The sequence below is a fragment of the Entelurus aequoreus genome, linkage group LG04, assembly GCF_033978785.1.
Source record: "Entelurus aequoreus isolate RoL-2023_Sb linkage group LG04, RoL_Eaeq_v1.1, whole genome shotgun sequence".
NCBI classification, from domain to species: domain Eukaryota; kingdom Metazoa; phylum Chordata; class Actinopteri; order Syngnathiformes; family Syngnathidae; genus Entelurus; species Entelurus aequoreus.
This window is the reverse complement of record NC_084734.1, coordinates 32,077,626-32,105,238: the sequence shown is the minus strand read 5'-3', so window position 1 is coordinate 32,105,238 and position 27,613 is coordinate 32,077,626. Positions and strand designations below refer to the sequence as shown.

At 42.7% G+C, this 27,613-nt stretch overlaps 1 protein-coding gene across 17 annotated transcripts in view; it reads right to left on the bottom strand.

The window, feature by feature from the left end:
• stxbp5a (syntaxin binding protein 5a (tomosyn)) overlaps positions 1 to 27,613 on the bottom strand; it is a 441,079-nt gene that overhangs the window by 124,669 nt on the left and 288,797 nt on the right. Inside the window, exon 30 of one of the 17 annotated variants that reach the window (XM_062044604.1) lies at positions 23,004 to 23,678. The exons of the other annotated variants lie outside the window; for them this stretch is intronic. The gene's annotated coding sequence lies outside the window, so the exon portion shown is untranslated. Of the gene's footprint in view, positions 1 to 23,003; positions 23,679 to 27,613 lie in introns of those variants that run through there. 17 annotated transcript variants of the gene reach the window in all.

Here is a 27,613-nt window from a genome sequence, read left to right as displayed (position 1 = left end):
CGCCATTTCCAGAAGTTATCTCACCCTCTGAGAAGCTTTCATTTTACTAATGATTTCCAATGTTGCAAAAATGTGTAGAATAAAAATTTAAATACAACATTTCTGTCAACGAAGATTTGCGTCAGCCTTTGATAGTAGGCTAATATAGAAACTTACAACATGTGTTGCCTTCATTGTAGAACACTTATAAGCCTTTTAATTTTTTGCGGCTCCAGACAGATTTTTTTTAATTGAACTACAGCGTAGCTGAGGAAGTACATTATTTTGGTGAGTCATTTGTCATTATTTACCTCTGAGATCGGATAGTACATCCAAGGATAGGGTGAGTGATACAATATGGCTTTATTTCTTCTTACTTTTGATACAGTCATCACTCATTTATCAAGGTTATTTGGTACCGGACATTTTTGTTAATAATAAATCAAATACATTTCTAGTTTAGTGCGTGTGCCTCACAATACGAAGGTCCTGGGTTCGATCCCTGGGTCTTTCTGTGTGGAGTTTGCATGTTCTCCCCGTGACTGCGTGGGTTCCCTCCGGGTACTCCGGCTTCCTCCCGCCTCCAAAGACATGCACCTGGGGATAGGTTGATTGGCAACACTAAATGGTCCCTAGTGTCTGAATGAGTGTGCGCATGTTGTCTGTCTATCTGTGTTGGCCCTGTGATGAGGTGGCGACTTGTCCAGGGTGTACACCGCCTTCCGCCCGAATGCAGCTGGGATAGGCTCCAGCACCCCCCGCCCCCGCGATCCCGGTAGAAAATGGATGCATGGAACATTATTACAGCTCTCTAAACATGGAATAAAAAACATAGTCACTTTTAACCAATAGAGTAGACTTGATCGTATTCTACTGTAGAAGGTGAAGGTACAGTGGCGCCAAGATTAGCCGTTTGTGTTGTTTAGGCGAGTTCATCCTTAACCCGCAAACGGAAGTCCTGCTTGTCGACTATCTTAACTGTACACTGCAGCAAAAAAAAGAGAAAATAGGACAAATACTGCACTAGAATACAAAAATACATAAGTAGACCTACATTTAACACTTAGGGCCTCCTTTACTAAGATCCAAATGCCACGTGCAAAAAAAAAAAAAATAGCATGTATTATGAGTGGGCGTGTTGCGTGTGATCTACTAATACTGCACGTGCAATTAAAAAGTGGTGCAAACCGCCTTATTTAAATGCGTACTGGGCTTTGGCCATGGAGACACTTGAGATAAAATACTGTAATATATTTGAGACACTTGTGATTTAGGGCTACATAAATAAACATTGATTAATTGATTGATTTCCTCAATAAAAAAAATAATTAAAAAAAGACACAAAAAAGCATCAATTTAATTTGTTTTGATCAGCCTCCAGCAGCTATAAAATTATAAAAGGGAATTGCTGAACCTACAATAAGTCTAACATTTTTTTATTCCTGTCAGTCCAAAATGTTGACACACAAACGTAGGGCGGGCTATTCTCGTCTGTCCATCGTCCTGCAGCCGTGTGTGCAACGTCCTGAGATCAATAGGTCGTGAGTTCAAACCCCGGCCGAGTCATACCAAAGACTATAAAAAATGGGACCCATTACCTCCCTGCTTGGCACTCAGCATCAAGGGTTGGAATTGGGGGTTAATTCACCAAAAATTATTCCCGGGCGCGGCCACCGCTGCCGCTCACTGCTCCCATTACATCCCAGGGGGTGATCAAGGGTGATGTGTCAAATGCAGAGAATAATTTCGCCACACCTAGTGTGTGTGTGTGTGTGACTATCATTGGTACTTTAACTCAACTGTCAGTTTGCACGTCTTAAATAAAACGTCACATAGTGCTCGCAAAATGGTGGTGAGTGTTGATAAATCACTTTGCGTGTGCTAAATAATTATAGTTTGATCTTCTCCCACCAGTATTGTGGCCGTTTTGATGACGAGCATAAATTTTGCATACTAACAAAGACAGGGACGCAAAATGGATTGCGCGCCTTATTCTGCTCACTTAACAGGTGCAATTCACTTTGTACACGTTTAGTCGATCAGCTTTACGTGTGCTATCAAGCTTTTAATGTGCTTAAAAAATACACGAGGTAGTGAAACTGCAAGATCTGAACGACGTAGCAAGAGACGACTATTTTATACGAGGAGTTACCAAAATTTGTAGTGCAACACAGATTTAGAGGGGGAAAAAAAGCTGATTATTTTGAGCATGGAGGATGTGCTAAAACCACCGCAGGCTCGGCTTAAAGCACTCAAGTCCATTATGTCCTATCAGGGCTGCTCCAAATGTGTCATTAGAGCATTTTTTTGTGCACATTTTAAGGCTTTTTAGCAAAAGTATGATGATCTAATAGACAGCATCACACCCTGAGTGACATCTGCACGTGTTTTCTGTGAAGTCTCATTGAACTCGACGGCTCCGTGCAGTATTGTCAGAAACTAACAGATGTTTTCGCGGTGTAGATAAAGCAGGGATACAAGCAGGGGCGGATTAAGAAATTTTGGCCCCCTGGGCCTGACATGGTCTTGGCCCCTCAACCCCCCGCGCGTGTGGGCGCACACACACGCACGCACTATGCAAGAAATACTGTATACTGTGAACAGACATGCACACTGTACTGTACAGAAGAGTGCACATACTGCACACACACTATTAGGTATACCACACAGACACTGACAAGCACAGGTTTCACACAGACACAGGGGGAGGGGATAAATGGCCTAAAAATAAACATTTTTGAAAATGATTACGCCCACTTCAGTGATGGTGCATTGGGTCATTTGAGAGATATTATGTATTGGAAGTTGGTAGCTATCATGAAATAAACCCCCCAACCCACCCAAAAAACTAAATCGGACATGATTTTTGCCCCCTTTTCCTCCCTTCTATCATTAAAAATAAAATAATATCTTAGGAAAACACATTGGCATAACGGCAGCTGTGCAGCAAATTGAGGCTCAAAGTCTGTATCTATTTGTGGTTAAGCTTGAGGAGAAGGAGAAAGGTAAAATGATAACATGCATCGGAGAGCACCACAAAGAAAGGTGTAGGCCAGTTCATGGTACAAGGGCTGCATGCAGGTCAAGATAGCCCATTTCCAAGAATGCTATAGTGGCTGGACAGGCACTGGACATGTCCTGAAGTCAGTGTCAGACGTGGCTGCCGAATACTTGGATGAAGTGAAGCAGCTGACAGATCTCATGCTGCCCCATCTGAAGACTGTCCTGGCCAGGCAGAGGATGGATGAGGAGACCTTCCCAATGGACCCTGTCAGTGAACAGGCTAGTAACATTGATGGCACCCCTGTGCACAACATTGGGATGGAGAGACAATGTGGCAAGGTGGACTACAAACTGAAGAAGTTGGGCACACTGAACGCAGTCAATAGGTCAATAATTTTACAGAAGAGCCAGGAGCTTCAGAGGTTTCAAGGCAGCAGCACAAGCAAAAAGGGAGGTTGAACTCAACTGGAGTAAATTCATGAAGGCAAAATTCGAGAGTAGGGCAGATGAGAAACAAGAGATGGCTCAAAGAAAGGAGAGTAAGAGACTAGACATGCTGGACACACTGAAATCTTTTGATGGCCCCTTCACGATAGTGGGGAAGTTGAAAAGTTCCTTGTGGATGAAAGTCTGCACAAGAATGCAAAGCTGCAGAGAATGAAGCTTGAGGTTCAGTTTGCCAGAGAAAGCACCAAGCTTCTGCCTAAAGTCAATCCTATCTTCACAATCCAGGTGACACTTCCCAGAAATGGCAAAAGTGCAATTCTCCAAGTCATAATGGATACTTAGAATTTTATGGTGGTGGTAAGTATTCATGAAAACAGGTAGCCTAACATTAGTGAATGGGTGAATTCTGGAAATAACCTAAAAATCTTACACAGTGCACCTTTAAGCAAGGGGTTTCTTTCGTGCTTTCAATTTTGCAAAATCATCCACCACATCATTGAAGTCCAACTCTCTTGTCAGCTCACTCTCAATTGCCATTAGAGATAACGCATTTAATCTTTTCTGAGTCATTCTTGTGCGCAGCTCATTTTTTACTCTTGACAAAAGAGAGAATGAGCGTTCTCCCTCACAGTTACTGACCGGTAGAGTGAGAAAAATCTGTAGCGCAATGTATGTATTAGGAAACGTAGGCTGTAGTCCAAAATGTATTATTGTTTTGAGCAGTCCTGAAGGGGTCCTCTCCTCATCAGTGTTGTTGAGCTGTATAAAAGATTTGAACTGTATAAGCTCCTGTCCAAGACTTTCATTGAGGTCAGATGGGTATGATTCAGTGAGAATCTTGGCCTTGTGAAGGACTGAAGCATTGGACTCTGTATCCAAAGAGAAAAGGACACTGAACAAATTGTTCAGATGTTTGTAGGCCTCCAGACGGTGATTAAGGCTTGAACTCAGTTGATCAATAGAGGCAATAAATGTCTCTATTTGAAACAGTTGCCTTCCCTCAAGCACAACATCTGGGGATGCTGATTCATCAGCAAACTTTTTACGTTTCCTCGTCCGTTCAGCCCTGTAAGATGGGGTGCCACCCAACATGTTTAAGGCTTTCTGCTCAAAATGATCAAATAGATCTCTTTGGGAGAGAACAAAGGTGCGCAGAGATTCCAGCAATCTAACTGCTGTACCAAGGTCCATGTCTGCTTTTTGAAGTTGCAGACTTGTGGCCTGAAATCTGGACAGAACAGTGTCCCAAAAGCCTGCCATGAAGGCCATCTCAAGTGAATCCAGCTTCCGCACTAGACTGTCAGCTTCAGTTCGTGTGTCTCGTTTCTCTGTGTCATCAGTGGAAATAACCTGTAGTGCTGCTTTTATTTTACTGTAGTTCTGCCACAGTGCTTTGGTAGATTCTGCACGGCAACTCCAACGCGTGTTGGATAAAGCTTTAAGTGTGAGATCTATGTTGGAATTGCCAAATACCCTGTCCCATCGGTGTGTGGATGCAGTTGTGAAGTTGTAAATAGACTGAATCAAGTCAAAATACTTAGAGACTTCATTTCCACATCTGTCAATGCTGTTGACTCCCACCAAATTCAAAGAGTGAGCTGCACATGGAATATAGTGTATTAATGGGTTGCTTTTCTTTAAGTGAGCCTGCAACCCATTATACCTCCCTGACATGTTGCTGGCATTATCATAAGCCTGCCCCCTGCAATTTGACAGCTCTAACCCTAGATTTTCCAACACAGACATGACACAGTTAGCCAAACTTTCACCTGTATGGCTAGTAATGGGCTCAAAACCCACAAAGCGTTCAACAACACTGCCCTCTTTGCTAACAAAACGGAATATGAATGTCAATTGGTCCACATGAGATAAATCTGGGGTTGAATCCACAATGATAGAGTAGTATTTGCTTGCTTGCAGTTCATCTGCTATAGCCTGTTTGGTTTTTGCACCCATCAATTCAATGAATTCCTCACAAATGGTGGAGGACAGATATGAGGTATTACCTCGACCCATCTGCCCAAACTTTCTGATGTGATCCTTTAGAAAGGGATCAAATTCAGCCAGGACCTCCAGAATACCAAGGTAGTTCCCATTGAGAGGAGACCCTAACGATTCATTTTTACCCCTAAATGCAAGGCCCCTTTCTGCAAGGAATTTAATGACTGCAACAACTCTTTGTAACACCTGCCTCCAATAGCTGCTCTCTGCCTGAAACTGTTTGAACAGGTCTGCATCAACTGTGGCACCTTTGGCGCGGTTCAAGACTGCTTGCATGCAGGTTATGTGCTCAGCACTTCGCTCATGTTCACCAAATCTTTCTGAGTGTTTCCAATCACAATAGCCTGTCACAAAAGAATGCGTTTTTGGGGAAAACAGTTTGCATGCAAAGCAGTAAACATTACCAGTAGAGGGAGAGTACATCAGCCACTCTCTTTGTACTCGTTGTCCATTGGGCAAGTGTGAAGTAAAATGTTCATTGTTTAGGCATCGGGTTTTGCCTCCTAGCCCACTGTTCCTCACAGAAGCTGGATAATGGCTGTGACGGTTGTGAAATGATTTTGCACCTCTTTGAATAAGAACTTCCTTCATTGACTCAGTGAGGGTCTCAGCCCATTTAGCGGGATCACTAGGTAGAGTTGTCACTGTAGATGGTGTTGAAGAAAGATTCAGCTCATTTTCTATGCTGTCCAGAGGTGCAGTGACCTCACATTCATCCGAGCAACTGGCTACTGCTGAATTGGTTGAATCATAAGCATCAGAAGCATTTGGTTCAGTGTCTACACTTGTAGTGGTCTCAGGATCTTGGGAGCTACATGCTAGCTCAGGTGCATTGCTAACCTTAGCTGAATTTGCAGTAGCATTTATAGAATTGCTTTCAGCAGATGTCTTTGTACTGAAGAAGCTGGAGATATTTGGAACACTCTCAAGTAAAACTGATTCCTTTTTTTTCTTTTCTTGCTGAATTTTTTTTCTAGCTCCTCCACTTAAACGTTTATGATCCATATTTCCCTTCTTTCTTTGCACATTGGCTCTTTGCCTATCACAACAGATAAACCAACTATGTGTGTGTGTGTGTGTGTGTGTGTGTGTGTGTGTGTGAGTTTGTTTGTGTGTTTATGATCGGTGCTGCTTCCTTCAAGTGTGTGAGGTGATTTAGAAAACTAGCAACCCAGCATCAACACTCCAAAGCAGAGAATAACAGCTTACTAGCATAGACAATTGAGAGCAGAGAATCAACTGATTCGTCTGATAGACAGCAGGAGAGCAGAGTGGTCAGTGATGATCGAATCAAGAAAATGTCTAAATGGCAAGGGAACAGACTGATTTGTACTGAGGAGAAAGAGAGAGAGAGCCAATTACAGTGAAATATATTCCAAAAGAGCCAAGTGACTAGCTGAAGGCAGGGACAAATGCCTTGGAGTGACCAAGAAGAGTGCAAAGTACCAAATGGCAAAATGTGGGAAGACCAACAGGAAGATCTGCTTTTACCTCTTATCTTCACAACCAAAAAGTCGCTAAATGATGTTTTTAGTCGCTAGCCAGGTATGGCCAAAAGACGCGAAATCTAGCGGCAAAGTCGGTCAATCACACAGTGAAACAAATAATTTTAAAAAGATAGTAATCGTACAATGTCTTGTACTTTTGTCTTCTTTCTTAATATTTCTCAAAGGACACCAAAATGTCGCTATCTGCAGGCAGCTTGCTAGCTATGATGGCAGCAACAATGTACCTTAGAGTGACTGACCAACAAGAGCTCAAAGTACCTAATGGCAAAATGTGGAGAGACAGACACAATAAATTGCATTAAGATGAAGAGAACTGTTGCTATTATTAATCTTAACATCAACCAGAAAGTCGCTAAATGTCACCAGCCAGGTATGGCCAAAAGTCGCTTAATTGGCCACACACAGTAACAGAGAAACTAACAAAAAAAAGATCATAAAGATAATAGTTGTACAACTGTGTGTACTTTTGTCTTCTTTCTAAATATTTTCCCAAAGGACACCAAAATGTTGCTATCTGCAGGCGGGAGCGTGCCTATGTTCCCCGGGTCCTATGTTCCCCGGGTCCTATGTTCCCCGGGTCCTATGTTCCCCGGTTGTTCCTGGGTCTTTGTATGCGACCGGGGAACTTAGGACCCTTTTTCTAAAAAAGGGTCCTATGTTCCCTGCATTGTATCTGGCGAAATTGCGAAATTGTGCCCTGACCAAAACCATCCCTAAACCTAACCTGTCACAGGGCGTTGTGGAGCACTTTTTTTTGGCGAAATTGTGCCCTGACCAAAACTATCCCTAAACCTAACCTGTCACAGGGCGTTGTGGAGCACTTTTTTGGCGAAATTGTGCCCTGACCAAAACCATCCCTAAACCTAACCTGTCACAGGGCGTGCGGCAGCAGATAGAGCAACTCAAACGCGAACTTCCTTCCTTCGACAACTTAAACGCGTCTCTGTCATGCGTGTCTGCGTGCGTCTTACTTAGTCGCGCATTGGAAGCAGCGGGGAACATAGAACCCTTTTCTGGAAAAAGTGTTGTACGTTCCCCGCAGCGGGGAACATAGAACCCTTTTTTTTAAAAAGGGTCCTTAGTTCCCCGGTAGAGGGGAACATAGGACCCGGGTAACATAGGGACGGGGAACATAGGGATGACCCGCTGCAGGCAGCTTGCTAGCTATGATGGCAGCAACGATGTCTGCCAGACAGGAGAGAGTGGTCAGTGACGATCGAATCGAGAAAATGACAAAATGGGTCAAAGACCAAAAAGTTATTAACTGACAGCAGTGACAAATGTCAGACTGTAAACTTTCTCGAAAGAAAAGGACAAAATGGGAAGATGCTGATAATAACAGCAAAATGGAAAATATAAGAATTTCCAAGTAATGCTCAACTCAAGTGTGTGTGTGTGTGTGTGTGCGCGCGTTAAACTTCTTGTTGAATGATTTCAAATTATCTCTGAGTCTGAACTGAGGGAAAGGAAACCAAATTTTGAGCAGTCTCTCACGAGTTCAAAATACCAAATGAGGAGATTCTAAAAGAACAGACCGGTTTATGAAAGACTTGATGGGGGAGGGGCACAGCTAAGAATACTTGAGTGAGATTCTGTGATCCAAATTCGAGATAGAGCTTTTTGATAATGATAATTTGTCAGAGTAAGGTTGTGTAATCAAAATTTGAGAATGAGCTTTGTCAATCAATCAAGAATATTTGCATTAAGTTCTGTGATCAAAATTCAGAAACAACCTTTAATAATTGATAAAGAATATGTGAGTGAGGTTGTGTGATCCATCCAATTTGAGAATTAGCTTTGATAATAATGATTGAGAGCCTCTGGCCCTCTGTGGATCATGGCCGCGGGGCCAATTTTGCCTGGCCCCTTGGGGCCTCTGTGGGTCGTGGCCGCGGGGCCAAGTTGGCCTGGCCCCTTGGGGCCTCTGACCCTCTATGGATCGGGGCCAAGTTGGCCTGACCCCTCGGGGCCTCTGGCCCTCTATGGATCATGGCCGCGGGGCCAAGTTGGCCTGACCCCTTAGGACCTCAGGCCCTCTGTGGGTCGCGGCCGCGGGGCCAAGTTGACCTGGCCCCTTGGGGCCTCTTACCCTCTATGGATCGTGGCCGCGGGGCCAAGTTGACCTGGCCCCTTGGGGCCCCTGGCCTTCTGTGGCTCGCGGCCGCGGGGCCAAGTTGGCCTGGCCCTTTGGGGCCTCTGGCCTTCTGTGGGTCGTGGCCGCGGGGCCAAGTTGGCCTGGCCCCTTGGGGCCTCTGACCGTCTATGGATCGTGGCCGCGGGGCCAAGTTGACCTGGCCCCCTGGGGCCTCTGACCCTCTATGGATCGTGGCCGCGGGGCCAAGTTGGCCTGGCCCCTTGGGGCCTCTGACCGTCTATGGATCATGGCCGCGGGGCCATGTTGGCCTGGCCCCTTGGGGCCTCTGGCCCTCTGTGGGTCGCGGCCGCGGGGCCAAGTTGACCTGGCCCCTTGGGGCCTCTTACCCTCTATGGATCATGGCCGCGGGGCCAAGTTGGCCTGGCCCCTTGGGGCTTAAGATTATTATTTTTGCAAAAGTAGTTTTGCTTGGGTCGCGGCTGCGGGGCCAAGTTGGCCTGGCCCCTTGGGGCCTCTGGCCCCCTGGGCCTGGGCCCGGTAGGCCCGGTCATTAATCCACCTATGGATACAAGTTGGGCTTCAGCAAACTGTCGCCCGTCTTGAAATGATTTGAACATGCATGATGTTTTAAGTTCGTTTACTAAGCAAAACGGTGAAATGCTGGATGGAAATCTACTATAAACAAAAGGAGTCTTTAAAGCAATATTTTTGATGAAAAGCAGCTGTAGTGCTGAGGTCATCATCCACACTCTTCCCTGCTCAATAATCACCGGGGAAGTATTTTAGCCTGTGCTAAAAATCGCAGGGGACGCTTAACGCTCATCCATCACAACCGGTCCTCCGGAGAACCCGTTTAGAGCTACAGATCCGTATTCATTACCGGACGTGTCGGGGCTTTGGGGATTTGTGTTATCTGGCCGTGAACAGCCTGCATGTGTGAATGTCCTACAGGCCACAAAAGCACTGAACTCACCACCTGACAGCTACTCCACCTGAAGTTGTGGACCACCACAACGCATCCCACGATCCATTTCCAAGTACAAGGTCAGCTCAAATGAAATGGCAATGAATATATCAGGTCATGCATTTGCAAACTTTTTTTTTTTAAACACAACGAATGCATGCTTTTCACAGAAGTTAATTTTAACTGTATTAATATTGGAACGTTGACCTTTGTCTGCTAGTCCAAGAGTTTGAAAGATGCATGTTCACTGAGTACACCGCAAAAAGTCAGTGTTCAAAAACAAGAAAAAAAAATACAAAAATGAGGGGTATTTTATTTGAACTAAGCAAAATTATCTGCCAATAGAACAAGACAATTCGGCTTGTCAAAACTTTCCAAAACAAGTAAAATTAGCTAACCTCAATTAACCAAAAAATACCTTACAATAAGTATATTCTCACTAATAACAAGTGAGACAAGACCTTTTTGCTCAATATATTGAAAAATATTCTTAAGTTAAGTAAATGCTAGTGCCATTATCTTGACATAATGATATGCGCTCTGCATTACATTTCTTGAAACCAGCAAACTTATACTAAAAACTAATTTATTGTTCTTAATGGAAAGGCAACAAGGCAACCGCTTGTTACTCTCGGGGTCTCCTAGCCGCTCAGGCAAATCATATGGTCTAAAAATGCATTTTTCCATCGATAACATGACATCATCGCGCCAAGTGCGTGCTCTTTCAGTCAATTAGTGCGCATATATACAGCCCGGCCCCCGGCCCAATTTTCTTTTTATTGTTATTTTGAAGAATTTATCTGAATGTGCATGAACTATTTCTGTTCAAAATTGTTTGAAATGTCACATGTTAAATGTTTAAATATTAACTGGCAGTTTGCTGTACTGTGCCAACTGTACTACTATATGAGTACCGTATTTTTCAGAGTAGAAGTCGCACCGGAGTATAAGTCGCACCTGCCGAAAATGCATAATAAAGAAGGAAAAAAACATATAAGTCGCACTGGAGTATAAGTCGCATTTTTGGGGGAAATTTATTTGATAAAACCCAACACCAAGAATAGACATTTGAAAGGCAATTTAAAATAAATAAAGAATAGTGAACAACAGGCTGAATAAGTGTATGTTATATGACGCATAAATAACCAACTGAGAACGTGCCTGGCATGTTAACGTAACATATTATGGTAAGATTCATTCAAATAACTATAACATATAGAACATGCTATACGTTTACCAAACAATCTGTCACTCCTAATCGCTAAATCCCATGAAATCTTATACGTCTAGTCTCTTACGTGAATGAGCTAAATAATATTATTTGATATTTTACAGTAATGTGGTAATCATTTCACACATAAGTCGCTCCTGAGTATAAGTCACACCCCCGGACAAACTATGAAAAAAACTGCTACTTATAGTCCGAAAAATACGGTACCTATTTTCTATTTTATTGAAAATAAAACAGCAAAGTCCATTTGGCTGTCATCTGTTTTAATTATGAGACACATTCGTGTCAAAATCATGTTTTTTTTTTTTTCATGCTTGTTAAAATTATTACTTTAAAAAAGTAGTTGTATACTTGTGAGTGTTGATGTCACAGCTTTGCAACAGTTGATATTCTAGTTTCAAGCATGTTTTACTCAATATAGGTCATAAAATCTCAACAAGCTGTAATATCTTACTGAGATAATTTGGGACCAAAACCCTTAAAACAAATAAAACACTAACATAAAATCTGCTTAGTGAGAATAATTATCTTATCAGACAGAAAATAAGCAAATACCACTGTAAGGAAGGGATAGTAGTTCTTTTAGAGTTGGGACACAATGGACAGATTCCGGCCAGAGAATCCTTTAATCATCTTTATTGTTGATTTAAATGTGTATGGTTTTGTGTGTGCGTGTGTGGTATTTAGTCGTCAACGCACACAAGTCTGGCTGCCACCACTGATTGAAACCGGCTATTCTGACAAAGACGTGCTTTAAAGGGGAAATGACGTCACAGATTGACCTATCAACCTAAATGCATAGGAACATTACAAAACTGGTTAAAGGCACACAATAGGCTTTCGTACACAGCCGCCCCCAACTGTCCGTATGGCAGTTGAAACTAGAAGAAAGTCTATGAGGTAGTGTCCTCGTCATCAAGAGGTGGAAGCATGATCAGTCGGGCGACTGGGCGAAGGTAGGTGCGATTCTTCACTTGTATTCTGGCAGTCCGGACCCGTCCATCTGCTCATGGATGTGTCTGAGTGATCCGTCCTACAGGCCATGATCCTCGGGGGAGTTGAGGATCACTATCAAGACAACTTGACCAGCCAAAAGGGTCTTGCCATCGTTCCTCCACTTGTTACGTTCTTGCAGAAAATCCACGGCGGAAGGTGGGGATGAAGCACCAGCATCAGCCGCCCCATGAAGGGAGCTAGCTGTCTCTTGTAGAAGCTGTTTCCATGTGGAGAACTTATTGAAATTAGTAAGCTGAGTGGATGAAGCACAGGAAATAGTTCCAACGAAGGCGGATTTCCTCAGCTCTGTGGCATCCAGTTCCAGGTCAGATGTAGGCAAATTGGGCCACTCATTTTCTGGCAGGTAAAGGAAGTGCGGGCCCTTATTCCAGCGGTGCTCTTGGATCATTTCCTGCAGGGTGAGTCCACGAGTGATATCGTCTGCTGGATTGTTAAGAGAATCAACATAAAGCCACTGAGTGGGGTTTGTTAGGTCTTGGATTTCGGTGATGCGAGTCCCCACAAATACTTTGAAGCGACACGATTCGGATCTGATCCAGTGCAGCACAGTCGTTGAGTCTGACCATAGCGTGATGCGATCTGAAGGGACACCGAGCTCTGTCTCTATCACTTTGGCCAGCTGTGCTCCTGTAAGTGCAGCACTAAGCTCTAGTCGCGGGATGGATTGTCATCTGATTGTCATCTACTGACTGCATAAAGGCCACTGACCCATAGGCCCGCTCGGAGGCATCGCAGAAGATGTGAATATGTCTGGTTGCAGTGGGAGTGTTCACAGTAAAAGGTACATAGGAACGGGGCACCTTAAATTGTTGTAAAGTGGGAATCTCACATACCCAGGTTGACCACTTGTCAAGGAGATCTGCAGGCTGGATCTGGTCGTCCCAGCCGAGGTTGGACTTCCACATATCTTGGATGAGCACCTTACAACGAGTGGTAAATGGTACAGTGAATCTTAGGGGGTCATAAAGCTTGGCCAGGACACTGTAGACATTTCGAAGAGTGGCAGCTGATGATTCTGTTGTGTGACGCTTGAAACTCAGAGTGTCATTCAAACAATCCCAGCATAGTCCAAGGGTGGGTTCGTGGAGGTTATCACTTGCTTTGGATAACCACAGCTCACTAGTTGCTGATCGTGCATCAGTGGTCGATGGGCCACAACTTCTGGCATGTTGCTAGCCAACTGTCGGATTTCGAAACCTCCCTCGCAAAGAAGTTCACGCAGAGTGTCAATGAGAGCTTTGGCTTCTTCAACCTTACTCAGACTGTGGAGGCAATTATCCACATAGAAGGAGTGCTCAACCACTTGCATGAGCAGAGAGTCTGGTGGCTCATAGTCCCTGACGTGCTGCTGTAAGGCGTACACTGCACAACAGGGGCTGCAGGTTGTTCCGAAAGGTAGGACCTGCCATTCAAAGATCTGCGCTCTAGATTACCTGTCCATGTTCCGCCACAGGAATCGAAGGAGTGGTTTATCATGGTAAAGTAAGCGGATCTGGTGAAACATTGACTTGATATCCCCGCTTATGGCTATTGCATGACATCGGAACCGCAAGAGGACTCCAATCATAGTAGGGCCCAACGTTGGTCCAGGGAGGAGATGATCATTCAAAGACTGGCCATTGTAGGAGAAAGAACAGTTGAAGACCACTCTGTCTTTCCCATTGTGGTGCACCATATGATGTGGTACGTACCACGACTCAGTACTCTTTGCTGCCTCCTCTGAAGGAATCTCAGCAACGTATCCTGTTTTGATAAGTTTGTCCATCGCTCTACGATAAGAGGTTGCAAGGTGAGGGTCTTTGGCCAACCTGCGTTCAATGCTGCGTAAATTTGGCACTACAGCATCTGAGGGTGCACATAGCATAGTGCTTGGCTGGCGACGTAACAGGGGTGTCGCGTAGCGCTGGATACCATCAACAGGTACACGCTTAGAGTCAGTCTGTAAAAGAGAGAGACCTGGTTGGTCCTGCTTGGAACGAGATGCAATCTTCTCGCTGACGTAAGGGAGAGTATCGATCTGCCAGAGACGTTCCACATTCTTGAAAAGTTCGGTATATGGGGATTCAGTGGTAACGTGCAGACAGGAAGGCTGATGGGAAGATGCATAAATCACAGACGGACCTTGTAGGGACCAGCCTAGGTTGGTACAGACTGCTATGGGGCCGCCAGATGGGCCTGCTCGCACCGGCTCTGTAGGAGCAAGAAGCTGAGACATATCAGAACCTATGAGGAGTAGCGGTTGCGCTCGATGGATAGGCAGCAAAGGAAGGTCTTTGAGGTGCTCGTAGCGTTTTTGGAGGGCCGCTTCTGGATATGTGTGCTGAGATAGGCTCAGATTCTCAGCCGTGAAGGCATTTTTAATCCAATACTTCTTGCTTGGCTTGAAGATGGGGGAGACGTGAAGGCTGACTGACGAACCATTGAGCACTTTCACTTCTTGTTGAACAGTTCTCAGGTGAAGGGTTTCAGGATGCTTAGCAAGTTGTAGTTGCTCTACTGCATAGGGGAGGATGAGTGTTCTCTCAGAACCATCATCGAGCACAGCAAATGTCTCTAGAGTGCGGTCTCCATTTTGTAAGAGCACTTTAACAACTTTCAGCAAACTCTTTGAGGGCTTTGAGGCTGTTCCAGGTAGACTGTGGGATTTTGGTTACTCATCATCAGGACTTGTTGAGATGACTCTTGGATCGTGTCATGCAGTACTGTGAGGTGCGTCTCTTTGCATAAGTTACAAGGGCGTTTAAGCGTACATGCTGCAGCTTTGTGGCCACGACCGCACTTCCAACATCTGTTACCTTCTTGGATCCACTTATTGATCTCACTGGTATTCAGTTTCTTGAAGTCCAGGCATGAGTTGAGATAATGCTCCTTAGTGTTGCAAAATGGACAATAAGGACTAGGTTTAAAGGGTTGTGACTTTGTCAGATTGGTGCTCTGGCTGCTACCGGTTTCACCAGAACATAAGAGAATTGATGCTGTCCTTTGTTTGGGCCATGGACTATTATAATTCCTCTTGGCAGGAGGAGGCCCCGGGTTGTAGAGGTGAGTGACTCGGCTGGCGAGGCGCTTAGCTTGAGCTTTAACTTGAAGCCAGGATGCCAGGTCGGGCAGGGTGTAAGTTTGGTTGGTACCTGGCTGTAGAATGCCTCGACAAAGACAGTATTCCATAAATCCGTCTCGGTGAACAGGAGGCATTTTACTTATGAGGCGGTCAACGTGAGAACCACATTTGAGCTCGCATCCAAGGGGTCCCTCTAAAGTCCGCAGCATACCAACTAAGGTCTGAACTGAGAGAGCGAAGGTGTCGAAAGATTCTGCATCCCCCACTCTGATGGCTGGTGAGTTCAGGATAGCTCCTAGTTCACTCTGCACTAGTTGTCTAGGCTGGCCATATTTGTCTTGTAGAGCCCCTAGCGCAGCCGTGTACGGGTTTGGGTCATACATGAATGACTTGGCTAACTGCAGAGCGTTAGGGAGTTTGAGCTGATTTAGTAGAACTTGATATTTATATTGCTCGCTGAGGTGAGGATGACTATTCATCAAGTTCTCTAGTGCCATCTTGAGTAGGGCGAAATCACTTTCCCGGCCACTCTCAACCCTTGGAAGTACTGGTTTGGGAATGCCATAGGATGTAGCGATCAGCGTCTCGATGCCCGGGTAGGACCAGGGTGGTGCTGCCGGGGCTGGAGTAGCAGATGGTAATGTGTATTGAACATACTGCCCAGCAGGAGGAGGTGCACCAGCTGGAACTGGTGGTTGTGGCACAAAAGTTTGCATGGTTTGTGGCACTGCGGCTGCATGTGTCATTGTTGATGCATAACTAGATGTGGGAAAGACTGGCATATGTTGACTTGTGAAAGACACAGATGCAGGAGCTGTGACAGAGACAGGAGCTGTAGTGGGGCCTACTAAAGTCGGGACACAAGTTTTTGCACCTTGGACAGGAATGGGAATCGTTGTCAATGGCTGTGTAATCGGGATAGCGGCAGCGGATTTCATTGGAGTTATTGATGGGAGCTGAAGCATGTCAGCAGCGGGCAGAGCTGACGTTGTTGACATTGCATCATCTTCAGACTCCGACAGGAAAGACTTGACAATACGGGCAATGTGTAAGTCTTTCTCCAGTTTCTTTAAGCGTCTGCGCCGTTCCATTTCCCTTGCCATATTCTCCTTGGCAAGGTGAGCATCCTCTTGTAGTCTTTGTCCTTCTTTAGCTTGTGCATCCAATCTCTTCGCCTTCAAGTCAGCTTTCCTTTCCTCCTCTATTTCTTGCTGTAGGTCAGCAAGCTCCAAACCTTTAATTCGCTCCTCTAGGGCAGCTGTTTGAACATCCGGAATATTTTGGAGCAGTTGAAGCCCATGCGATCGCCGAGAGGATCGACGTGAAGAAGCAGATGACTGGTACTCTGACGCACTCCTAGCTCTGGTTGGTCTTGCTTCACCGTGTTGTCCTACTGGTAGTGAGGAGATTTGGGCAGCAGGCAGTTGAGAGGGAAGGAGGGTGACATCGTAAGGGGCCAAATGCTGTGGTAGTCGAATGTCTCTCTTTGGCCTGACAGAGGGCTGGTGATCAGCAGGTGATGACTCCATAGTGTCTGATGGTGGAACTCTATCCGGCTCGAAGGACCAATGTAAGGAAGGGATAGTAGTTCTTTTAGAGTTGGGACACAATGGACAGATTCCGGCCAGAGAATCCTTTAATCATCTTTATTGTTGATTTAAATGTGTATGGTTTTGTGTGTGTGTGTGTGTGTGTGTGGTATTTAGTCGTCAACGCACACAAGGCTGGCTGCCACCACTGATTGAAACCGGCTATTCTGACAAAGACGTGCTTTAAAGGGGAAATGACGTCACAGATTGACCTATCAACCTAAATGCATAGGAACATTACAAAACTGGTTAAAGGCACACAATGGGCTTTCGTACAACCACCCTTACTTGAAATAGAAAATAAGCAAATACCACCCTTATTTGAGATATTTAATCTTACTTAGATTTCAGTTTTTGCATTGTAGCTTTTAGGTAGAGGTATGATACCTGTAACTTTTGAACAGCTAACAGCTAACTTTCAAACCATGCCTCGTTTCTAGTAACAGTCTAGTAAATATTTTTGTATGATTTAAAAAAACTAATAACATAGATGGGTACCTTTCACATTTTAACCAACACGGTAAAAATCCGTAATAGTACTTTTGTGTGTGTTCGTGTGATGTAAGGATGAAGGGTAATATTGATAAACAGCGGTAGAACGCCAGATGATTAGTAGTACATTTTTTAATTGAAATGATCAAACAATTTAAAACATTTGTATGCACGTACAACACTTAAGACCTTCAGTATATCAGTATGTGGAATTAAATTATGGAATGGATTAAGCAAAGCAATCAAACAATGTATTAATATGATACACTTCAAGAAACTCTTCAAACTTAAAGTGTTTACAAAGTACAAAGAAGAAGAACCATGATAAACATTCTGAATTTATTTAATTAATCCATTCTTTCACTCTCAAAATAATCTTACTTATCTCATCATATGAAATGTAACTTACTTCACCAATTATTATTTATTTATTTATTTTTATTGTGATTACTTATGGAGTATATTGTGTATAAATTGAGAACAGGAAGTGAACAAAAGTTTTAACTGTCATGTAAAAGAAAAGGGGTGGGAATAAATAAGCTCTGCTTCTTCCTACTCCTTTTCGAACATGTTGAAAAGAGAAACTGGAAATTGTGATGTATCATGTTGTAAGCTTGCATGTTCGAAATAAACTCAAACTCAACTCAACCCTGATTGATTACTGCACTTGATAAACTCACAGACTGACTGGCACCAGCTCTCTAGCTTGAATGCTAACATGAAAACAAGAGACATTGACGCCTTCCCCCATTAAGAAACGACATACCTCAATCTAAACTCATTAAAAAAATTGCTATTTGAGCAACTAAGCTATTCATCTGTTCACTTTGGACCTACAAGCTATGTTCTTTCTTAGAGTGATCATTTTATACGCCGAGGAATACAGAGGTGTTTTTACGGTGCGTTCAAGGACCGCTGAACTGAGTAGGTTGTAAATAACAATAGATATTTTTTACACACTTTTCATTCAATAAAATGTTAAAGTGGTAAAGTACAACTAATATTTGAAACAATAAAACATTTGCCATTAAAACAGATAAAACACTAAGACTAAAACACTATCAGTGCATGTGTGAGAAACGCAAGACATGCAAAGTAGTGGGTTTTCTAACAGTGTGTCTACCTATTTTAGTTATGTTAAAAAAAAAAAAAAGGTCAAAAGATTTCAGTGTGTATAAGCAATTTTGGAGCACATTCAACAATACCACAATAATAATACCCGTAATATGAAATGTTCACATCGTTACAACCCAAGTGTGTTCATATGGTGATACGTTTGTTTAACAAAACCTGTTTTTGACATTTAACAATGAGCTGATAATAACTGTGCTGTCCAGTTGTTACATCTTGTTTTCTTACACTTCCACGTCTCATTTGCAAGTACAGTATGCATTCGTTTCAGTTTGTCCTAGTTGTGTTACTGTAGTCAGGAAGTAGTCTTTGCCATTCATTTGAATGTGACATTGTTGTATTTTGGTGAACCCTACAAATAGTTTGCCCATGAGTATTGTACCTCAGCTGTACAATCAGCTGTTTGATTGTAACCTGCATGCTAGTTGTAGTATGATTACCAAATTTGAAGATGTTAAATTGGCCATGTAAAATCGTAAATGCTAATTACTGTATTTTTCGGACTATAAGTCGCAGTTTGTTTTCATAGTTTGGCTGGGGGTGCGACTTATGTGTGAAATGATTACCACATTACTGTAAAATATCAAATATTATTTAGCTCATTCACGTAAGAGACTAGACGTATAAGATTTCATGGGATGTAGCGATTAGGAATGACAGATTGTTTGGTAAACGTATAGCATGTTCTATATGTTATAGTTATTCCATAATATGTTACGTTAACATATCAGGCACGTTCTCAGTTGGTTATTTATGCGTCATGTAACATATCTTGGTTTTGGGTTTTATCAAATAAATTTCCCCAAAAAATGCGATTTATACTCCAGTGCGACTTATATGTTTTTTTCCTTCTTTATTATGCATTTTCGGCCGGTGCGACTTATACTCCGGAGCGACTTATACTCCGAAAAATATGGTAGTAGAATATACAGTCGTGGTCAAAAGTTTACATACACTTGTAAAGAACATAATGTCATGGCTGTCTTGAGTTTCCAATCATTTCTACAACTCTTTTTTTTTTTTTTGTGATAGAGTGATTGGAGCACATACTTGTTGGTCACAAAAAAACATTCCTGAAGTTTGGTTCTTTTATGAATTTATTATGGGTCTACTGAAAATGTGACCAAATCTGCTGGGTCAAAAGTATACATACAGCAATGTTAATATTTGGTTACATGTCCCTTGGCAAGTTTCACTGCAAAAAGGCCCTTTTGGTAGCCATCCACAAGCTTCTGGTTGAATTTTTGACCACTCCTCTTGACAAAATTGGTGCAGTTCAGCTAAATTTGTTGGTTTTCTGATATGAACTTGTTTCTTCAGCATTGTCCACATGTACTCAATGGGGTTTAGGTCAGGACTTTGGGAAGGTCATTCTAAAACCTTATTTCTAACCTGATTTAGCTATTCCTTTACCACTTTTGACATGTGTTTGGGGTCATTGTCCTGTTGGAACACCCAACTGCGCCCAAGACCCAACCTCCGGGCTGATGATTTTAGGTTGTCCTGAAGAATTTGGAGGTAATCCTCCTCTTTCATTGTCCCATTTACTCTCGGTAAAGCACCAGTTCTATTGGCAGCAAAACAGGCCCAGAGCATAATACTACCACCACCACCATGCTTGATGTTAGAAATGGTGTTCCTGGGATTAAAGGCCTTACCTTTTCTCCTCCAAACATATTGCTGGGTATTGTGGCCAAACAGCTCAATTTTTGTTTCATCTGACCACATAACTTTCCTCCAGAAGGTCTTATCTGTGTCCATGTGATCAGCAGCAAACTTTAGACGAGCCTTAAGGTGTCGCTTCTGGAGCAAGGGCTTCCTTCTCGCATGGTAGCCTCTCAGTCCATGGCGATGCAAAACACGCTTGACTGTGGACACTGACAACGGTGTTCCAGCAGCTTCCAGTTCACTGCAGACCTGCTTTTTGGTGGTTCTCAGTTGACTCCTGATCATCCTGACCAATTTTCTCTCAGCAGCAGGTGATAGCTTGCGTTTTCATCCTGATCCTGGCAGTGACAAAACTGCACCATACACTTTATACTTACGAACAAATGTCTGCACAGTTGCTCTTGGGACCTTAAGGTGCTTTAAAATGGCTCTAAGTGACTTTCCTGACTTGTTCAAGTCAATTATTCGTTTTTGTAGCTATGTGCTGAGTTCCTTTGACTTTCCCATTGTCGCCTTTGTAACCGAGTCTAATGACTGCATCACATGAGCCCTATTTAAGTGGGCTCAGAGAAGTCAACAGGTGTCGTCAATCATAATCACTCACATGAAGTTAAGAGGCCAGGCCATAAAGTTAATTTGATTTGATTGTAACTTTTCTACATCACCAAAATTGATCATGTATGTTGCTGTATGTATACTTTTGACCCAGTAGATTTGGTCACATGTTCAGTAGACCCGTAATAAATTCATAAAAGAACCAAAACCTAATGAACGTTTTTTGTGACCAACAAGTATGTGCTCCAATCACTCTATCAAAAAAAAAAAAGAGTTGTAGAAATGATTGGAAACTCAAGACAGCCATAAAATTATGTTCTTTACAAGTGTATGTAAACTTTCGACCATGACTGTATATGGTATACATATTAGCATCAAGCTAGCGCATTTTGAAAAGTGTAGTCTTAAGTTTGACCGCTTTCATGCTTGCTTGTTGGTATGGAAAATTGGAAAAAAATTAAATAGGACTGTGGGCTCGCCAAGTGCTTGAGCCGAGAGCCCTCGGAAGTGACATCACGTCCAACCAAACTATCACAAATTATTTTTATAGTCCGGTAAATTTCCGTTATTTTCAAATGTAAACGTTGACTAAATGTTGTGGACAACGTTCCCTCTAAGGTGCACGCCTGTGCAAATGCGCAATGCTCAAGCGTCCTCTGCGCACGGCAAAGCTATGCCACGCACAAAACCAAATAAAAAAATAAGCGCATAACAATTTTCGACACACGGACACGAAAGAAAAACAGTTTTCACCTACTGTTTGTGGGATGGGTTCTCGGGGAGGCTGGGGCCGTACTCTGGCTCCCGCACACACTGGGAGTCAAATGTATTGTACATGCAAATTCACATATACTCACACACATACATACAGACATACATAGGTACCTACGCTCCCACATACATACACAAATAAATACAGTACATATTTACACACTCAAAGTTCGTACATCCACACGCACATTCATTATACAAACATACTGTATACACATACTGTACATATACATTCACTGTAAAAACATACATATACACATACTGTACATATACACTCACTGTACAAACACACACATACACATACTACACATACATTCACTGTACAAACACACACATACACATACTGTACATATACATTCACTGTACACACATATACACATACTGTACATATACATTCACTGTACAAACACACACATACATATACTGTACATATACATTCACTGTACAAACACACATTTACACATACTGTACATATACATTCACTGTACAAACACACATTTACACATACTACACATATACATTCACTGTTCAAACACACATATACACATACTGTACATATACATTCACTGTACAAGCACACATATACACATACTGTACATATACAAGTACATATGCACACATACACTCATGCACATAATCACGTTTCATCAAACATATATTAACGTTGTTGCCCTAGGGTAAACTGGGTATAACACATGGCACACTGACAAAGCTTAACCTATTGTTACTATAACAATCTACAAGGTTAAGGTTGCTTCTCTTTCTTCCCCTCCATTTTTCTGCATTCTTTCGTATCTCAAGTTATTACGTATATGTATTGTTGCATTTGAACAATTGTATTGTTGATAATAAAGGTAAAGTACTGGTATTGTTTATTATCAATAGCACTATTTCTATTGGTATTCATATTGCTCCATTTTTAGTGTAATAATGCTCAGTTCTGTATTTTTTTTTTAATTTTCGCTAACTGCTTATTTGCTATTACTTTTACCATCATATTTGTACATGTCGTATTTGCTGATGTTGCTCTGTTGTTGTTGTTGTTGTTGTTGTGTTTGCTGTTGTTTTTGTCTCTCTGTCTAATCCCCCTCTTGTCCCCACAATTCCCCCCTCTGTCTTCCTTTTTCTCTCTTTCTATCCCCTCCTGCTCCGGCCCGGCTGCACCAAATGATAATATAAATACATTTAATAAAGTCAAAATACAAGTAAGGCAACAAAAGAAGTATCCTACACTTCTCTTTTGTAAAGTAAATCTGAACAGCCGATATGGGCATCTACATCTGCTATATGATTTGCCCGAGAAGCTGGGCAGGACATTAAAAAAGAAAAAAAAAAAAAAAAAACAGTTTTCGTCATCTTTGTTCAAATATTGTAACGTCTGTCGAGACGTTTTGAGGACATGAATTCCATCCATCACTTTACTGAGCAAAACTCTTTATTGTCGGCCATAAACACATCACCAAAACATTAGTAAAAAAAATTATATCTCGCAAAAGTGGTCATTTTCTGCAGTACAAACCAGCCCAAAAGCAACTTTGTTATATCAACAGCAGCCGCTCGCTCTTTCTCACTTGCGCCAACACATGCACATATGGCACTTAGCCAGTGATGCATTTACAGACACACAAAAAGTCGGACAACTCCAACACTACACATAAAGTGTCATTCCAGGTCGTTACTCTATGATTTACCAATCAAATGTGTGCTTTTTCTAGTGTCATTTATTAGGAATCTTAATTTATAAATATAAATCATTAAATGCTGTTAGTATATTAAATAAATACTAATAAAAATATATTTTTTACAAACAGGAAGTTGCAGGAATGTACACATGATCCCCTGCTTACATCTCATTGTGCAACATGTGAATGTTTTAATGGGAACTAAATGCAATGTCTGAAAGGGGTACAAATTATTTCCAAAGCAGGACCTCCACCCAGACAAACAATACAAGTACACAGTTCATGAAAAACAATATTTTTTGTTATTGTCATTGTAAATGGGCCTAAACACTTATATTAGAAATGGAAATGACTGCTGTCATTTGATTATAATAATAAGAGAATGTTGTCTGTATATCTGTGTTGGCCCTGCGATGAGGTGGGGACTTGTCCAGGGTGTACCCCGCCTTTCGCCCGAATGCAGCTGAGATAGGCTCCAGCGACCCTGAAAGGGACAAGCAGTAGAAATGGATGGATGGATGGAGATTGAACTGGTTATTTAGTCAGGTTTGGGACAGGTGTGCTGCTGGTGTAGCCACAGTGTGCACGTCTGATGTTGATCACCTGGGCTCCACTGAATGCTCAGGGAGTTTTTGCGTTTGCTCACACACATGAACAATTAGAGGGAACATTGGTTGTGGGTAGTAGTATTCTGCTCAAAACTAAACTAGCATTAAAACAGGAGTTCAGAACATTCCGATCGAGGTTATTTGATCAGGTCTATAAAAACACATTTAGGATGAGCTGAAACTAATTGTTGACGCGTGTGAAGGAATGTATAAAAATATATATTTGTTCTCCCCTCTACTTTATCCATTTAATGTTTAATGGGATGTCGGCTCAGAGCGCTGAAGTGCCTCATTTGGCCGTGCAAGCAACCCTAAAAGCGCTCTTCATTTATCTCCAATTTGATACCGCCTCGCATTCTTCATACTTGTAAAGCAGATATTGAATTTATGGCGCATGTGACCGTGCGCTTAATGGAAGTGGAAGACGGGCAAATGAATATTCTTCAGCAGGGGAAAAGACTTAATAGGAGCTTATGAGTGACCTACATTTAAAGTAAACTCACAGGCTAGAACGTATCCCTGCGGAATTTTTTTCTTCTATTCTTTTGCCGAAAGCGTCCATTTAAACATCCTTTCCAAATCACAGTTGCCTTGGAAACGCAAGCAGCTGCTAAGCAGACGTTTAAAAATCCCAAAATTAGGCCTTGTTTTGCTTTGACGTGAGGAGAAATTAGCAGGGGTTTTTTCTTCATCCTCGCTAATTGTTGTTTGAGTACTTAGATGTGGGTTGTGTTCTCAGACCACCCGCAAATGGCAAAAAAGAGCTAATAATTAAGACGCCTGCAAAAAAAACAACATAACTGCACCACACAGACTGTGCAGGTATCACAATAAACACTTACACACTAATATACATGCAAAAAAAATACTATGTTTGTAATTCGCAGGGCATTCTGGGTAACTTCCTGTGCATGTGGACTTCCCAGCATGCCTTGCGGAAACTCGACTATATGCGGGGATTTACTGCATACTTGCCAACCTTGAGACCTCCGATTCCGAGGTGGGAGGTGGGGCGTGGTTAAGAGGAGAGGAGTACATTTACAGCTAGAATTCACCAACTCGAGTATTTCATATATATATATATATATATTATTATACATATAAATAAAATAAATACTTGAATTTCAGTGTTCCGGAGGCTATCCAGTAGATGGCAGCATTGTCCTGTTTAAGAGTGTCACAACATTGCTGTTTACGGCAGACGAAAACATGACTGCTGTTGTTGTGTGTTGTTACCGAGCTGGGAGGACGTTAATGAAACTGCCTAACAATAAACCCACATAAGAAACCAAGAACTCGCCCTCGATCATTCTACAGTTATAACGTGGTTGGGCAGGCACGCTGTTTATATTGTGGGAAAGCGGACGTGAAAACAGACTGTCGCTGATGTCCCCACTCAGGTCCGTATTGAGCTGGAGGGGGCGTGGCCTCCAGCTCCGGCTGAATTCCGGGAGTTTACCGGGAGAACATTTCTTCCGGGAGGTTATCGGGAGAGGCGCTGAATTCCGGGAGTCTCCCGGTAAAACCGGGAGGGTTGGCAAGTATGATTAACTGCAAACCATGGGTGTCAAACTCTGGCCCGGGGGCCAAAATTGGCCCGCCGTGTAATTTCACTTGGCCCTTGAGGCGATATCAAATTAATCCAAGATGGCGGCGCTTCAAGGCAGCGGCTTCTTGCGAGCGCTCCTGGAAGTGTAGACCGATTTGGCAAAAATACCCCTCAATTCAGTCAATTTCATGGCTGGCTCACAGCGTGTTCACTCCGTGATCACTTACGACCGACTTACGATTCTGGATGCGGAGAGATCGGGCCATTTTAGGCTGAAAGATGAGTGTACGGTGGACCTACTCGCTAGCTTGGGAATTCTTCGCGAGTTACATCCAGCAGTGGCCTTTGAAGCAGCGGCGTCCACTACCAGCGGAGACCGTCAACGAAAGAGACGTAAGCGATGCGCTCGGAAGCAGAAGCGGGGGTGTCGGGCGGGGCTAACAACAACGCTAAATGCGTTGTTTTTAGCGGGGCTAACGAAAAAGCTAAATGCTAATCCACAAAGAAGCGCTAATAAGGAGTCTGTTAAGATAGAACTAGCCAGCGCCAGGCTGGATAATCCCTGCACACATAGCAATTCTCTTAGAATAATATAAAACTCACATAATGTTTTTTCTGCGTCAGAGGTGGACATGCATTTTACTGAGGTGGCAAACAATCTAAAAATTCCTGTCATATCAATTCCTAGATATGGTTGAAATGATTTAAAGTGCACTACGCATAATAAACGTAACATTATTAATATTGCTACTACGGATACCGGTACTTTCAACAAAAACTCCTCAAAACAGCCCACTACCTATAATATGGGCTTTTTAAATATAAGGTCATTGTCTTCCAAAACGTTATTAGTTAATGAAGTCATCAGAGACAACAATCTTGATGTCGTTGGTCTAGCCGAGACCTGGCTCAAACCAGACGAATTTTTTGCGCTGGGTGAGGCGTCTCCTCCTGGCTATACGGGAACGCATATTGCCCGTCCCATTAAAAGGGGTGGGGGTGTTGCACTAATATACAACAAAAACTTTAGCCTTACCTCGGACCTAAATAATAAATATAACTCGTTTGAGGTGCTTACTGTGAAGTTTGTCACACCGCTGCCTCTGCACCTGGCTGTCATCTACCGCCCCCCAGGGCCCTATTCGGACTTTATCAATTAATTTTCAGAGTTCGTTGCTGATCTAGTGACGCACGCCGACAATATAATCTTAATGGGAGACTTTAACATCCATATGAATACCCCATCGGACCCTGCATGCGTGGCGCTCCAGACTATAATTGATAGCTGTGGTCTTACACAAATAATAAATGAACCCACGCATCGCAACGGTAATACGATAGATCTAGTGCTTGTCATGGGCGTCACACCTCTAAAGTTACGATACTCCCGTACACTAAAGTAATGTCCGATCATTACCTTATAAAATTCGAAGTTCTGACTCATTGTCAACAAACTAATAATAATAATAATAACTACTATAGCAGCCGCAACATTAATGCTGCCACAACAACGACTCTTACTGACCTACTGCCTTCGGTAATGGCACCATTCCCAAATTATGTGGGCTCTATTGATAACCTCACTAACAGCTTTAACGACGCCCTGCGCGACACCATTGATAGTGTAGCACCGCTAAAGCTAAAAAGGGCCCCTAAAAGGCGTACCCCATGGTTTACAGAAGAAACTAAAGCCCAGAAATTATCATGTAGAAAGCTGGAACGCAAATGGCGTGCGACTAAACTTGAGGTTTTCCATCAAGCATGGAGTGATAGTTTAATAACTTATAAACGCATGCTTACCTCAGCTAAAGCTAAATATTACTCAAATCTCATCTACCTCAACAAAAATGATCCTAATTTTTTGTTTAGTACAGTAGCATCGCTAACCCAACAAGGGACTCCTCCCAGTAGCTCCACCCACTCAGCAGATGACTTTATGAATTTCTTTAATAAGAAAATTGAAGTCATTAGAAAAGAGATTAAAGACAATGCATCTCAGCTACAACTGGGTTCTATTAACACAGATACGACTGTATATACGACGGACGCTGCCCTCCAAAATAGTTTCTCTCTCTTTGATGAAATAACATTGGAGGAATTGTTAAAATGTGTAAATGGGACAAAACAAACAACATGTTTACTTGACCCAATTCCTGGGAAACTTATCAAGGAGCTTTTTGTTTTATTAGGTCCATCAGTGTTAAATATTATAAACTTATCACTTTCCTCTGGCACTGTTCCCCTAGCATTCAAAAAAGCGGT